Raw genomic sequence first — 15908 nt, 5'->3', positions numbered from 1 at the left:
CTCAACCAGTCAGAATGGTTAGTATTAAAAAGACAAAAAGCAACAAGTGTTGGTGAGGATGTGGGGGAAAAGGAAATATCATGTATTGTTGCAGGAATATAAATTGGTGCAACCACTGTGGAAAGCTGTGTGTGATTTCCTCAAAAAATTAAAAATAAAAGTATCATATAACCCAGTAATTCCATTCCTGGGAATTTACCTAAAGATATAAAAACACTAATTCAAAAAGATATCCGCACCTCTGTTGATTGCCGCATTAATTACCATAGTCAAGATATGGATGCAATGCAGTGTGCACTGACAGATGAATAGAAATTGACAACGTACTGTAAATGAACAATGGAGTATTACTCAGCCAGAAAAATGAGAGCTTGCCATTTGCAATGACATAGATGGACTTAGAAGGTATTATACTAAGTGAAACAAGTCAGAAAGAGAAAGACAAATACCATATAATTTTACTTATATGTGGAATCTAAAAAAACAAACAACAACAAAACACTATGAGATACAGAGAACAAACTAGTAATTGCCACAGGGGAGGTAAGGTAAGGGGAGGAGGGAAAGGTAAAATAAATAAAGGAGACTAAGAGGTACAAGCTTCTAGGTATAAAGTGAATTATTCAGAGATGAATAGTACAACATAGGGAATGTAATCAGTAATATTGTAACAATGCTGTATGGTGACGGATGGTGACTGCATGACTATGGAGTTTTGAGTAATATACAGAGTTGTATCAATATTATGTGCAGTTAAAGCTAATATAACCTTTTATGTTAATGTTTCTTCAATCAAAAAGAAAAGAGGGGAAGAAAGTCTACACTGGAGGAGGGAGTTGCTATTTGCAGGACATCACCAGACGTTACTGGGTTGATGGCAAGTCGCAACTCTTTTTCTTCTTTTTTAAAATGACAGCTTTATTGAGAGCTGTAGTTCACCTAGGTCTTATTTCTTGACCTACTTGTTGGTAAAACAGATGTTTGTTTGAAAACACATTAATAAAAATATTTTTATTATTTTCTTATTTTATTTTACTTTATTTTTTTACTTTCTGTTTTTATTTTAATTCCAGTTAGTTAACATATACTGTTATATTAATTTCAGGTGTACACTATTTTAGCTGGAGGAGGGTTGAGTGTGGATATCTACACTATTACCAAATATCAAACAAAAAATCCAAGGTCCAGGACATTGTATAAGGAATGCTGCCATTTTTATAAACAAGGAGAAAATAGATTGTGCATATTTGCTCATGCATTCATAAAATGGACCTGTAAGGATGACACAGTCCCTCTTGCACAGACCGTTGATGAAGGCCAATTGAGTGCAGAGGGACATATTATTGTATACATTTTATACCTCTTGAATTGTAAACTATATAGATGATTTATATTTAAAAATATGAAAAAAATTAAAGCCAGAATATGGCTCCCCAGGACACAGGGTTGATCCAAACTCAGTTTCCACCCCAACTGGGCATACTGCCTTTTAGTTCCTGCACTAACCACCCAGAGTTAGCAAAGACTCCCCAGGTTTCAGGGCTCAGTCCTTGAGAAGAGTACTCTCACTTCAGACACTAGCTGTACTTGGGGTGATTCCCTAGGTCACCTGGATCTCCAACTGTCTGTAAATTAGAGGGGTCCTGTAACCCCCTCAGGCTTGCTAATTGATTAGAATGTTTCACGTGAGTCAGTGTTATACCTACAAGTACAGTTTTATTTAAAAGATACACATAGGGTGAGGTCTGGGAGGGAGTACGCAGCATCCGTTCCTCTCCCCATGGAGTGAGAGCACAACACCTCCCGGAACATCAATGCAAACATCAACCAAGAAGCCAAGTTGAGCCTTGGTGTCCAAGGTTTTGATTGCGGTTTCATTACATAGACATGATTGATCAGATCATTGGCCATTTGACTGACCTTAATCTCCACCGCCCTTCTCCTCCCCAGAGGTCCAGCTGGACAAAAGTCTCCACCCTCTATTCATATGGTTCCTCTTCCTGGTGACCAGCCACTGACCTGAAGCTATCTGGGATCCTGCCAGCAATCACTTCATTAGCAACACAGGGTCAGCTCCCAACAGTGAGGAAATTCCCAGCGTTTCTGAAGCTCTGTGCCAGGAGCCAGGGACAAGGACTAGATACAGTCTTTATTAGGCTTCACTCGTCATACAGTTTGGGCTGTCCAAGGTCAACGGGGGGGGGGGGCGGTGGTGGTGGTGGTGGTGGCGGTGTGAGTATCATTTTCCCAGGACTCAGGCCTGTGTGCTTGAATCTGGATTTAGATTCTTCCTGGCCTGGATCCCTTATCCTGGTTAGTGTGGACTCTAAGATGTCACGGAGAAGCCCCCTGCCTGGGATCCTGTGCCCTCCTCTCACTCATGATGCCAAAACCGCACCATATCAGTGGCCCTGGTGCCTTTCAGTTTCACTTCCTGAAAATGGCTGTGTTTCTGGGAAGAAGAGCCCTCAGAATTCTGATTTCACTTTCTGTTCTTACAAATGCAGAGTTCTGTAATGTGATGGCTCCTTCTTACTATTGGCCAGATTCCTGTGAGGGTGGAGCAGAGGCAGAGATTATTTAAGTCCTGCCCGCTCCTGACAAGCAGTGTAGACATTTGGGGTCACGCTCGCTCTTTAATCTTTGCATTGCAAGGCCAGTGTGTGCAGAGGGGTGCTCCTGCTGTGGGTTGCAGGGAGCCCTTCATCCAGGCTCAGCATTTCCTGTGCTGCCCGGGGACATGTCCAGAGCTCAACTCTGACACCAAAAGTCTCTCTTCCTTCAGGAGCTGGTAAGCAAGGAATCATTTTGGATGGAGTACAGGTCTAAAAATAGAATTATAGATCTGTAGGCCTGAGGTTGGGAGAGTCTGCATGCTCAATTTTGAGTGCTGTGGACTTGGAAGTCTGAGGGGCAGGATGGCTGGTGCATGGTTTAATCCAGTTAGAGCATTTAACTATTTGGGACATTTTCAGAGGAAAGTTGGAGAACAGACATTGTGCCTGTGTACTACAGAAGGATCATGTGAATGTCAGGGCTGTCAGTGGATAGGGGCTTTTCCCCAAGAGCTTCTGCATCAGACCCCCTCCCCCCATCTCATGCCTAAATACCTTTCCCTGGGGAGACATTGCATGTATTTTCTATTAATGGCAAAGTTCAAATAAATAAATTTTAAAATAGTGATTAGCTTTATTAAATGATTCATTAATTAGGCAGCATTTATATAGCAAATAAGAAGGCGTTCCTCTGAGCGGTAGGAAAGTAAATGCTTTTAAAGGAAGAGAGGAAGAGAAAAAGAAAGAAATCATTAACAGGTCCTTTACCACTGTGAGGGCATCAGCTTTGACTCAGGGCAAAGCTTCATCCTAACTGGAAAACACACACACAGTAAGAAGAACACATTGGTAACCCAGGCTAGGTGATAACTGAATAAAGACCAGCTGTGGGTGTTCAAGTGTCTCTCAAAGGAGGAGGTGTGAGTCCTCTGGGGGCAAAAATAATTTTTGCAAGATAATGGGTCTGACAAGTCAGACATTGCTGGTAAACTGTTCCCACAGTTTTATAGAAGTCTCCCTTCCACTGTCTAGCCATAGTTTGGATCATCTTAAGTGCACTCTGATGGGTGAAGGAATGAAAAACAACAAAAAAGGTGTTTGCTAGTGAGTCAAGAAGAATCAAGCAGCTGTCTTGTGTTTCCTAAAACCCTGACTGTTCAACTTAGAGCCATTGGTTACCCATCATGTTTTCTCTGATTCAGAAACAGAGTATTGCCACGTTATCCTGACATCAGAATGGCAGAAATCTCACAACGAGGGGCATTTTTGCAGCAGCAGAAGGGATGTCATCCACATGTGCCACAATCTTTATAGGAATTTTCGCTGGCTGCTTTTAAATGAGAGTCAGCTGGGGCATTTTCCTGATACTCTGGTTCAGTCCTTTTAGAGTGAGCCTCAGTTTTGATGACAGCAATTTCAGAAGGTAACAGAGTAATTAGAAGTTATAACATTACGCTAGGATGTGTCAAATTTCCAGGAATTTCACATAATTTCTAGAACGCTTATATACTTATGCAGATAGAACATAAAACACAGGATGTTTGTTTTCTAGGAAGATCACTTAAATAGAAGGGGAACATTCCAACCTGTTACCAAAAGTAGATCAAATGTTTAAAATAACCATCAAATCTTTGTCCTTTTGACAGGCAAGAAACCAAATTCTAATTTCGCGCCAGCTTACTTTTGTATTAAAATTTACTCATTCCAATGTGAGTCAGTACCAACATGCATAAAATTCCTTTCCAAAGATTCCTTTTTCACAACCTTTTTGCAACTTTCTTCTGACTCAAAAAAAGTGCATCTTCAGTCCACATACATTTTTTTTCCTTCTCTTTCATTCAGAGATATTTCCTTTTTTATTTTTACTAGTTCTAGCCACATACATTAATTAGAGTTCTTGGCCCTTAGAAACTTTAATTGCTAGTGAGAACTAATAGTAAGCATGAGTTAACTGTGTGTTACACCAGCCTTCTTTAGATTGGCAAATTTAGGAAAACATTTTATAATTTCCACAAATGTGCTTTCTCTATAGTACACCTTCCAATAAAGGACTCCAAAAAACTTTACCAACAGACCTATGTTTATGTTTAATAAAAAAGCCAAAATTAGAGAAAACTAAATTTAGTAATTAATGTTTCATTATTTTATGTTATTGGGAAATGATCTAAATATTTAATGAATTTAACTTAAATCATTACTTAATCTAACTCAGCAAAACTTTACGATTTCAGTTTAGCAGAAAGATTTTGGAAACTATTTAAAAGTTTACCTAATATTTTGTTTTTCTTAAGTAAGTTCTACACCTAACATGGGGCTTGGACTTACAACTCCAAGATCAAGAGTCACACGGCCTAAGAAGTGAACCATAGAGCAGCCCCTACAAGTTCACCCACAATTTTTAGAAACTTTATTTATGCATTTATTCAATATTCTTGTTCTTAACAGTTATGCTTGGATTACCCATAAAAGGAGTAATCACACATCATAAGACATCAAAGTCAATTATTCTCCCAAGATATTTTTATTTTTTATTAGGCTTTTAATTTTAATGCCAGTATAGTTAACATACAGTGTTATATTAATTTCAAGTGTGCAATATAATGATTCAACAGTTCTATACATTACTCGGTAGTCCTCATCATAAGTGTACTCTTTAATCCCCATCACCTGTTTCATTCATCCCTCACTCACCTCCCCTCGGTAACCATCAGTTTGTTCTCTATAGTTAACAGTCTATTTCTTGGTTTGTCTCTCTCCGTCTATTTTTTTCCCTTTGCTCATTAGTTTTGTTTCTTAAATTCCACATACGATTGAAATCGTAGGGTATTTGTCTATGTCTGACTGACTTATTTCACTTAGCATGATACTCTCAAGCTCCATCCATGTCATTATGAATGGCAAGATTTCATTCTTTCTATGGCTGAATAATATATATCACATCTTCTTTATCCACTCATCTATCAACAGACACTTTGGCAGCTTCCTTAATTTGACTATTGTAAATAATGCTGCAGTAAACAGAAGGGTGCTTGTATCCCTTTGAATTAGTAGTTTTCTATTTTGGGGGTAAAACCCAGAAGTCCAATCACTGGATGGTTGGGTAGTTCTATTTTAACTTTTTGCAGACCCTGCATACTCTTATCCACAGTGGCTGCACCAGTTTGCATTCCCAGAACTGTGTACCAGCGTGCTTTATCTCCACACCCTCACCAACACCCTCTTGTTTCCTGGTTGTTCATTTTAGCCATTCTGACATGTGTACGGTATCTCATTTTAATTTTGATTTGCATTTCCCTGGTGATTAATGATGATGTTTATCTTTTCATGTGTGTGTTGGCCATCTGGATGTCTTTTTTGGCAAAATGTCTGCTCATGTCTTCTGCTCATTTTTTTAATTGGGTTATTTGTTTTTTAGGTGTCGAGTTGTATCAGTGCCTCATATATTTTGTATACTAATTCTTTTTTTAAAAGGCTTTTATAAAAAGATTTTATTTATTTTTTTAGAGAGAGAACATGTGTGGAAGCAGGGGGAGTGGCAGAGGGAGGAGAGAATCTCAAGCTGACTCTGTGCTATGAGGGAGCCCAATGCAGGACTTGATCTTACGAACCTAAGATCATGACCTGAAGCAAAATCAAGAGTCTGATGTTTAACCGACAGAGCCACCCAGGTGCCCCTTGTATGCTAATTCTTTACCAGATATATCATTTGCAAATATCTTCTCCCATTCCTTAGGTTGCTTTTTAGTTTTGTTGATAGTTTCCTTTGCTGTGCAGAGGCTTTTCTTTCATGTAGTCCCAATAGCTTATTTTTGCTTTGATTTTCTTTGCTTCAGGAGACCTATCCAGAAAAGTGTGGCTATGGCCAATGTCAGAGACTTTACAGGCTGTGTTCTCTTCTAGAATTTTTATGGTTTCAGGTTTTACATTTTGGTCTTTAATCCATTTTGAATTTATTTTTGTGTATGATATAAGAAAGTGGTCCAATTTCATTCTTTTGCATGTGGCTGTCCAGTTTCCCCAACACCATTTGTTGAAGAGACTGTCTTTTTCCAATGGACATCCTTTCCTGCTTTCTCAAAGATTAATTGACCATATAATTGTGGGCTCATTCCTGGGTTTTCTATTCTGTTCCATTGAACCACATATCTATTTTTATGCCAATATCATCCTATTTTTTTTCTTTTTTAATTTAAATTCCAGTTAGTTAACATACAGTGTAATATTATTTTCAGGTGTACAGTTCAGTGATTCAACATTTACACACTTACATACAAAACCCAGTGCTTATCACAACAAGCATACAGTTTTGATTACTACAGCTTTTTAATATAACTTGATGTCAGGAATTGTGATGTTTCCAGGATTTTTTCTGTTTTGTTGTTTTGTTTTGTTTTTCTTTTTTAAGATTTCTTTGGCTATGCAAGGTCTTTTTTGGTTCCATACAAATTTTAAAATTGTTTGTTCCAGTTCTGGGAAAATTGCTGTTATTATTTTGATGATAGTGTTTGCACTATCTGAAGATTTCTTTGGTAGTATAGACATTTTAACAATATTTGGTCTTCCTACCCATGAATATAGAATGTCTTTCCATTTCTTTTCATTGCCTTGAATTTCTTTTGTCAAAGTTTTATAGTTTTCAGCGTACAGCTCTTTCACCACTTCGATTAAGTTTATTCCTAGATATTTTATTGTTTTTGTTGCAATTGTAAATGGGATTATTTTCTTAATTTATCTTTCTGTTGCTTCATTATTAGTGTACAGGAATGCAACAGATTTCTGTATATAAATTTTGTATCCTGAATATTTACTCAATTCATTTACATGTTCTAGATTTTTGGGGTGGACTCTTTAGGGTTTTCTATATGTACTATCATGTTGTCTGCAAATAGTGAGAGTTTTACTTCTTCCTTACCAATCTGGATGCCTTTTATGTCTTTATGTTGTCTGATTGCTGTTGGTAGGACTTCCAGTACTGTGTTGAATACAAGTGTGGAAAGGGGACATCCTTGTCTTGTTCCTGACCTTATGGTAAATGCTCTCAGTTTTCTCTGTTGAGTATGATGTTCACTGTGGGTTTTTCATATCAGACTTTTATTCTGTTGAAGTATGTTCCCATTAGACCTACTTTGTTAGGGTTTTTATCATAAATGGATGTTCTACTTTATTAAAGTAGAATTTTTTGAATCTATTGAAATGACATGTGGTTGTTATCTTTTCTCTTATTGATGTAATACATCACATTGATTATTCTGTAAATATTAAACCACCCTTGTACCCCATGAATAAATCCCACTTTATTGTTCTCCCAACCTATTAAAATGTTTTTGTAACAGAGAAAACATCAATTTATTTATTTGACTTTAAGTAAACAGAGGTAGAATAAAAATGTCAATTTTAAGGTTCATAATTTTAATGCTCATAATGTTTACTTTTCTTAAACTAACAGTTTTAAATTAGCTTTAATACTGAATATTTTACCAGATCACATGAACTTGAACAACATTTAGGTTAGTGTCCATCTTTCTGAGAGTTTTAGAATGCTCAGTTCATACAAGTGCCTGCATCAAACCAACTAAATAGAGCTCTTTTACAATAAAACCCTCCAGATATATATAGACACACAAACACACAAAGTCCTTATAGCTCCTAATTTTTGTGGAAAGGATTTTTAAGATTTGTGTTTATCACTGGAATTAATCTTTAGGAGGCTCTGCCAGATTTTGGGTACAATTTGTATTATAGAAAGGCCTCTTTCTCTTTTTTCCCCCTCAGTCTCAGGCAATTGTGGGTGTGTTTATATTTCAAAGACACGATAATATGTATAAGTTTACGGGGCAGAGAAAGAATGCAAGTTCCTCCAGAAAGGATTTGGATTTCCTAAGACCAATACCTCACAAGTCCTTTGAGATACACAGGGAAAGTTTTGGGGTTGGCAATAGAATAGGTGAACTTTGAATTACCTCTAGAGCTGACTTTTGTTGATGGTTTCTGTCAAGGCAGTACAGATACAGGATAACTTAGATGAGTATTCAAATAAAGGAGGATAGTGGAAAGCAGTAAAACTTACATTAGTCTTATAGTCTTTTCTATTATATACTTCATTTCTTTTTTTACCAGCTTTTTTGCAGTGACACTTTAAACTATTTTTGGAATTTTGAAGGTTTTGCTTTTAAGTGCACTTCCTAAGTGATCTTGTCTAATTGGAATGTTCTTCATAAAGGCCACTGTAATTCTAGGTTGTAATTCCCCTGAGGACTGGCAGCAGTTTGGTAGGACCCTAGCTGTAAATGGAGTTTAACCCAGATTTCTGTCCAACCTCTCTAGTAACAAGGGGCTCACGTTGTTTGGCCTTACTTTGTGGCCCCCAACCTGACACTTACCAAGCCAAGTTTTAGGGACACAAAAGAGTCTTGTAGATGCTTATAGCTTGCAGAATCATGTAAAATAATGTGCTGGAGGGTAGAGCACTTAACTCTGGATTTTAAAGCTCCCATTTATTTGTTTTTTTTGTTTATTTATGTATTCATTTATTTATTTACTATTTTTCTTTAGACTAAGGCTTAACCTCATGTACACATTAACAGAAACCAACAGTACTGAGCTAGTGGAACTATGGACACCAGCAGTACCCAGATAACTAGGGCCTGGGACAAGGAATGAACGAGCAGACCTCCAAGAATGAGGACTGCAGCCTGATTACACACATGGAGAACTGTAGCTGCAGTCAACAGTTCCCAACTTGAGATCTGAGTTCAGAACCAAGGACTAGGTTTAGAAGTTACTGTGGACTGTCCAATAGAGTGTCTTCTACACATCACCACCAATGTCCATCATGGACTAAACCAGAAGGTTCCAAAAATGAAGCCTGCAGACAGGAAGAGGGGAACAGACTAAGCCAGCAAAGAGCAGTAAATACAGACTATGGACTGGAACTGGGGATGGGATTCCAATGTGAACCTGTGGTTTGAACCTAGGGCTAAGGGCTGGTACTCTTTCAGAGTCTTCAGTGTCAGTGACAGAGTGATCCATTACCCTGGACTTGAAAGGCAATTCAATCAGGAGTTCTAATGCAAAAAAAGAGCAGAGCTCAAAGCAAGATGGACTTAACCAATGGCCCTTAGAAATGTTGAGAAAGATCATGAACTCAAAAGGACTCCTGGGACACCACACCTGTGTTTCTTGTAGTCCCCAAATACAGTTTGCTTTGGATCTAGACACTGGTTTATGGCCATACTACCCTGATAGTGCCCGATCTTGGCTGGATCTAGACACTACCACCAAATCTGTTAAGACATGAAATTCAACCAAGTATATTCTAAAGACCTAATTTGATTCATTCAATGGTTTATGAATCAGACAGTATCCCACCCAGCAAAAAGAAAGGAGCTCCATCGAGCTACCAAAAAGGAAAAGTTTTTAAGTACAGAGAGAAAGTAGAAAAGAATCCATTGTTTTCACCAAGCTTGCCCTCCTAGGGGAGAGAAGGGGATCTGTCAGTGTAGTTTTTAGTGCTGACTGGGAAAATGCCATGTTGGTTACTGAAAGATTACATCCCTGGAGGTTGAAACAACTGTTAGGTATTAAGCTTTGTTTTACTGACTTGGGGCATTAACTTAAGTGGCTCCATTAGGGCCCTGTGGCTTTCTTCTTAACACATCGCACCATAGAACTATAAAGACTGTGAGTCATGTTGTTGAGAGGATGAGATGAGGAATGTATGTATAGATGCACATCTAAGTTTTACTGGCATGGATTTCTCACATTCCCTCCCATTTCTACCACACCTGAGGAAGACACATTACCAGAGGTTGGAATACAAGCTCCCAGGGATACCGTAAAGTGCTCTGACCCTGCTACCCCTGCATTGTCACAGCAGAAAATAATAAATAACAGAACATCACATATAACATCAGGTGAGGTGTGGAACCTTAACAATAGGGCATGGCTTTTTTGAGGTTGAAATTTGCTCAGCACACAGGATTTTGCTGTCCCCATCTGTTTGCCCTTCCCTCCCTGTCATTTGGTTTCCTTTTGCTGTATATGTTCTATTCCTCAGGACTTGTCTCAGTCAGAGATTTCCGCACTCTCCTCTTCCCCCCCACCTCACATCGCCTGAGAATGCACAGGCATGAGACCACACCTGATAGGGTTGATGTCTCACCTTGCTGGCTCCTCCTTGAGTCCCTGATTGTGTATGCCTCCTTCACACTCAGGCTTGCTCATTCTGCTTTGTGCACTGCCTGTTGTCCAAAGGGGTGATCGTGTTTGCTCTCCACACAGCAATGGGTTGGCCCTGCACATGCCACATGCTCAAGATTTCCATTCTTCTGAATGTGAGGAATATTCCTGCTGGGTAGTCAGAGGTGTTGGCACCATGATTCCTGGTTGTTTAATAGCTGCCTCTTTCACCCTTGACAAGCTATGCACCCTCCCCCCAGTTTTCTCTTCTAAGGAGAAAGTCTGCATGCCCCATTCATATGTGTGCCAGTCCAGATAATGTACACTTGGTCTGAATAATTTTCTCCAAAATATCTTTTGCCAACCTCTCCTGGGCTGCAGCCTATGGCTACCAGGAAGCCCTTGGAGGATGTGTCTGATCCCTCATTTTAGCCAAAGGACACCTCTCCAGGCTGCATGCTGCCTAGACATCAGTGGAGACTTGAAGTGACTTGCTTCCTGATCTAAAAGCTCTGTTCTCTGTCAGGTTTGTCCAGCAGACCCTGAGGCAACAAATGAGAAGATTACTCCAGACACCTTAGTAGGAGAAAGGAGAGGGCCTGGGGACTAGATGGTCTAGTGATGAAAAGTCCAGAGCCAGATTCTGCCTCCACGTTTAATGTGAATATTATCAATACAACAAGGGAATAAGAAAAACAAGAAGGAAAGTGAAGCTGTAATAATTAGGACAATGGCATAGGGAGTGTCGTGTGATTGGAACAAGCTGTGCTCCTGATGTGCATGCAGGCAGGGAGTGTGTGGAATGCATGACCTCCAACGTTAAATGTGTCTACTAAGTCAAACATTTACTCCCTGGATTGGTACATTGAACCACAACAAGAATCTGGCTATTTTCAGCCCAGAAACCTTAAAGGGACCCAGTTGTCCAGACACATAGGCATGTGTTTATTAAATCTTCTCAAGCCAGGCACTATGAATTCCCTTAGGAGATAGTATACAAATATTTCACATCCCATTTAGTCCTGAGTATATGATTTCCTTGGTGCCCACTTCTCAAGGTATTATAATCCTTCATGCTCAAATAGGTCCAGGACTCCAGAACAAGCTCAGTTTGATTGACATCAGGAAAGGTGACAAAGGAACCTCCTTATCATGGCTGACTTCTTACAACATTCTACTCAAGTCCTACTTCAGTTTTTGCTCACACCACCTTTTCCATCAATAATACTTTATATACCAGTCAGTCCTCCATGTGGCTTGTCTCTCCCATAGGGTTTCTGTTCCCTTTTATGCACAGACATGAAGCAAGTGATGGGTGGGGCCTCAGGATAGCTGGAGTGCTTCATAGCAAGTCCAGGTAGATAGTCCAGCATGACTTTTTAGAACATGGAAATCCATGCCTCCTGCTGTATCTACTACCAGAAAAATAGAGAGTCCTTTTAACACCTTATTTCATGAGCCAACATACCTTCTAAATAAAAGAAAACACATTGCCAATCATTAAAATTTTCTGTCTCCTAATGAAGATATATAGTATCATTCCTGAGAAGGAAAGGTGCCACTCATCCTTATTTAGCTACCTCGTATGAGAACCAAGGTCTCATGGTGGTGTTGAAGGTTATCGGAAGTGGAATTTCTGGAGGGTCCCACAGCACAGGTGGGAAGGGTGTGGGGGTAAGTGCTGGTGCTGTTTCAGATTTGTCACCATGAAGAAGTGTTATTTTCATAACATTACAAATAAATAAAGCTAAAGCAAGGTAAACAAAGAAAAATGTGGGCAGGAAAGTTTGGAAAGAAGAATCAGTCTTTAAAATCAGTCTGCAAGAATGAAGAGTATCTTAAAGAAGAAGGGCTTTCCAAGATAAGGGAAGAGACTGAGCAAGGGCAAACTTTACATCCAGATCAGAAGTCCACACAATGTCTGGACAGAAAGAGAAGGGATGCTGGATATAACGTTGTGCCCAGGACTGACCTTATACCTGTCCCCAACAGCACAGCCCAATCCACCCCTTGGTATACTAACTATTTTTCCTTCTCTCTTCTCTCCTCCCTATAGTGCCTTCTACTGCTCCAGCCATGGGTCAGTCCTCCTCTTCCACAGTCTCTCATACAAAGGGTGGTGATTTGGCCTCCAGCTTTGACAAGTTTTTTAAGGACTTCAAGGTGGAAAGCAAAATCATCTCTCAGGAAACCATCGAGTCAATTCAATCAAGACTGAAGGAGGGGGACCTTCCGAGTGCAGTTTCTGCAATCAGTGATGCATTGAGAGAGATTGATAATGCCCCACTGAGCATTGCTGTGACTGGGGAGTCTGGGACAGGAAAGTCCACCTTCATCAATGCCCTGCGGGGAGTGGGGGATGAGGATGAAGGGGCTGCTCCTACTGGCCCAGTAGAGACAACCTTTAAGAGAACACCATACAAACACCCAAAGTTTCCCAATGTAACATTATGGGACCTGCCTGGCACAGGGACCACTAACTTTCAGCCTCATGACTATCTGGAGAAAATGAAATTTAGGGAGTATGACTTCTTTATTATCATCTCTGCTACACGCTTCAAAATCAATGATGCACAACTGGCTGTAGCAATTGAAAAAATGAAGAAGAATTTCTACTTTGTCCGAACTAAAGTAGACAGTGATTTATATAATCAAAAAAGGAGTCAACCCAACAAATTCAATGAACATGAAATCCTGCAAAGGATCCGCAATGACTGTGTTACTCGACTTCAGAAGGCCAATGTGAGTAATGCTCAGGTCTTCTTAGTCTCCAGCTTTGAGTTGGCTCACTATGATTTCCCAAGCCTGGAGACTACCCTTCTGAGGGAGCTCCCAGCCCAGAAGCGCCACATCTTTATGCAACACCTGCCGAATATTACTGAGGTAACCATTGACCGGAAGAGGGATTCCCTTAAACAGAGGGTCTGGCTAGAGGCCATGAAGGCTGGAGCATTGGCCACTGTCCCTTTCATGGGCTACATCAGTGATAATGATGTGGAGACTTTAAAGGACGCTTTAACCCTCTACAGGGTTTACTTTGGGCTGGATGATGCATCCCTGAAAATCATGGCCAAGGACTTGCATGTGTCAGTGGAGAAACTCAAAGGAAACCTTAAGTCTCTCCATTTGCTATCAGTTGAGAAGGATGATGAGTCCTTAGGTGAAAAACTGTTGAGATATGTGGAAAAATTCTGCTCTGTTAGTGGAGGACCCCTTGCTGCTGGTCTTTACTTTGCCAAGATTTACAGTTTGCAAAATTATTTCCTTGAGACTGTGGCGAGTGATGCGAAAGTTCTTCTTAAAAAAGGAGATTTTCAAAGACTCTGAGGACCCTGGGCAAGCCTATCTACCTCCAGATGTCCGAAATGAAAATGGGAAAAGTGAGGCAGCCAGCTCCTGAATTATTCTGAGTGTTGGCATGGCACTGGTGCCTGGAAAGATGACTTAGGTCTTCCTTTCAGCATTCTGACCCACTGCTCTCAAGGGTATCACAGACATTTCCATAATACACTCTTCAACAAGCCACAAATTTAGTGACTATTATTGGACAGTGAGAGCAATGAACTCTAAAGAATCCTTCCTTCATATGATTATTTTGGGAAAAATGAAGGACAGTAATCTGGAATTTTCTGCTTGGTGGAGAGAATAACTCCTTGTGTGATGGTTATGTCATACACAGCACTGGTCTTTCTACTGATATGTTAGTAAAAAATGGCTATGCATATAGTGGGTTCTGAAAAATTAATTTTTAAATAAATGCATATGTAGTGCATCTTTGGTGTTCCTGACATTTTGTTATAAATCCATAAATTCTTTTTCTTCAACTTTTTATTTAAATTCCAATTAAGGAACATGAAGTGTAATATTAGTTTCAGGTGTACAATATAGTGATTCATCAGATCCATGTAACACCCAGTGCTCATCACAAAAAGGACACTCCTTAATTCCCATCTCTTATTTAACCCATCCCCCCATTTACAATGGCTTAGTAAAATTCCATTGTATATATGGGCCACATCTTCTTAATCTAGTCTTCATTATTTTGTTCTGTATATTTAAATGTCTGTTTCTTGGTTTTCCTTTCTTTGTCTCTTTTTTTCACGTTGCTTATTTGTTTTGTCTCTTTTTAAAAATATATTTTATTTTATTATGTTAGTCACCATACAGTACATCCCTAGTTTTTGATGTAAAGTTCTATGATTCATTAGTTGCGTATAACACCCAGTGCACCATGCAATACATGCCCTCCCTACCACCCATCACCAGCCTATCCCATTCCCCCACCTCCTTCCCCTCTGAAGCCCTCAGTTTGTTTCTCAGAGTCCATAGTCTCTCATGCTTCATTCCCCCTTCTGATTACCCCCCCTTTCTTTATCCCTTTCTTCTCCTACTGATCTTCCTAGTTCTTATATTCCATAGATGAGAGAAACCATATGATAATTGTCTTTCTCTGCTTGACTTATTTCACTTAGCATTATCTCCTCCAGTCCCGTCCATGTTGCAGCAAATGTTGAGAAATCGTTCTTTTTGATAGCTGAATAATATTCCATTGTATATATGGACCACAACTTCTTAATCCAGCCATCTGTTGAAGGGCATCTCAGCTCCTTCCATGATTTAGCTATTGTGGACAGAGCTGCTATGAACATTAGGGTGCACAGGGCCCTTCTCTTCACTATGTCTGTATCTTTGGGGTAAATACCCGGTAGTGCAATGGCTGGGTCATAGGGTAGCTTAATTTTTAACTTTTTAAGGGACCTCCACACTGTTTTCCAGAGTGGCTGCACCAACCTGCATTCCCACCAACAATCTAGGAGGGATCCCCTTTCTCCACAGCCTCTCCAGCAATTGCTGTTTCCTGCCTTGTTAATTTTTGCCATTCTAACTGGTGTAAGCTGGTATCTTAGTGTGGTTTTTATTTGAATTTCCCTGATGGCTAATGATTTTGAACATTTTTTCATGTGTCTGTTAGCCATTTGTATGTCCTCATTGGAAAAGTGTCTGTTCATATCTTCTGCCCATTTTATCATTTGTTTGTGTGTTTCTCGTGTATTGAGTTTGAGAAGTTCTTTGTTTTGTCTCTTAACTTCCAATGATATTTGTCTTCTTTGAGCAACTTATTTCACTTAACATAGCTCTGTCCTCATCCATGTCATTGCAAATGGCAAGACTTCA

General features: G+C 39.6%; 1 pseudogene across 1 annotated transcript; it reads left to right on the top strand.

Annotated features, from left to right (window-relative positions):
- Positions 1-2606: 2606 nt before the first annotated feature.
- Positions 2607-14277, top strand: LOC123780241 (interferon-gamma-inducible GTPase 10-like; annotated as a pseudogene). Its single transcript, XR_015724628.1, has 2 exons — positions 2607-2791; positions 12790-14277. The product of XR_015724628.1 is annotated as an interferon-gamma-inducible GTPase 10-like (transcript).
- The last annotated feature ends 1631 nt before the right edge of the window (positions 14278-15908 follow it).

The sequence above is a fragment of the Ursus americanus genome, chromosome 5 (genome assembly GCF_024610735.1).
Source record: "Ursus americanus isolate L20-20 chromosome 5, mUrsAme1.1.p, whole genome shotgun sequence".
NCBI lineage: Eukaryota > Metazoa > Chordata > Mammalia > Carnivora > Ursidae > Ursus > Ursus americanus.
Note: the sequence above shows the minus strand (reverse complement) of the source record. Positions and strands in the feature narration are given on the sequence as shown.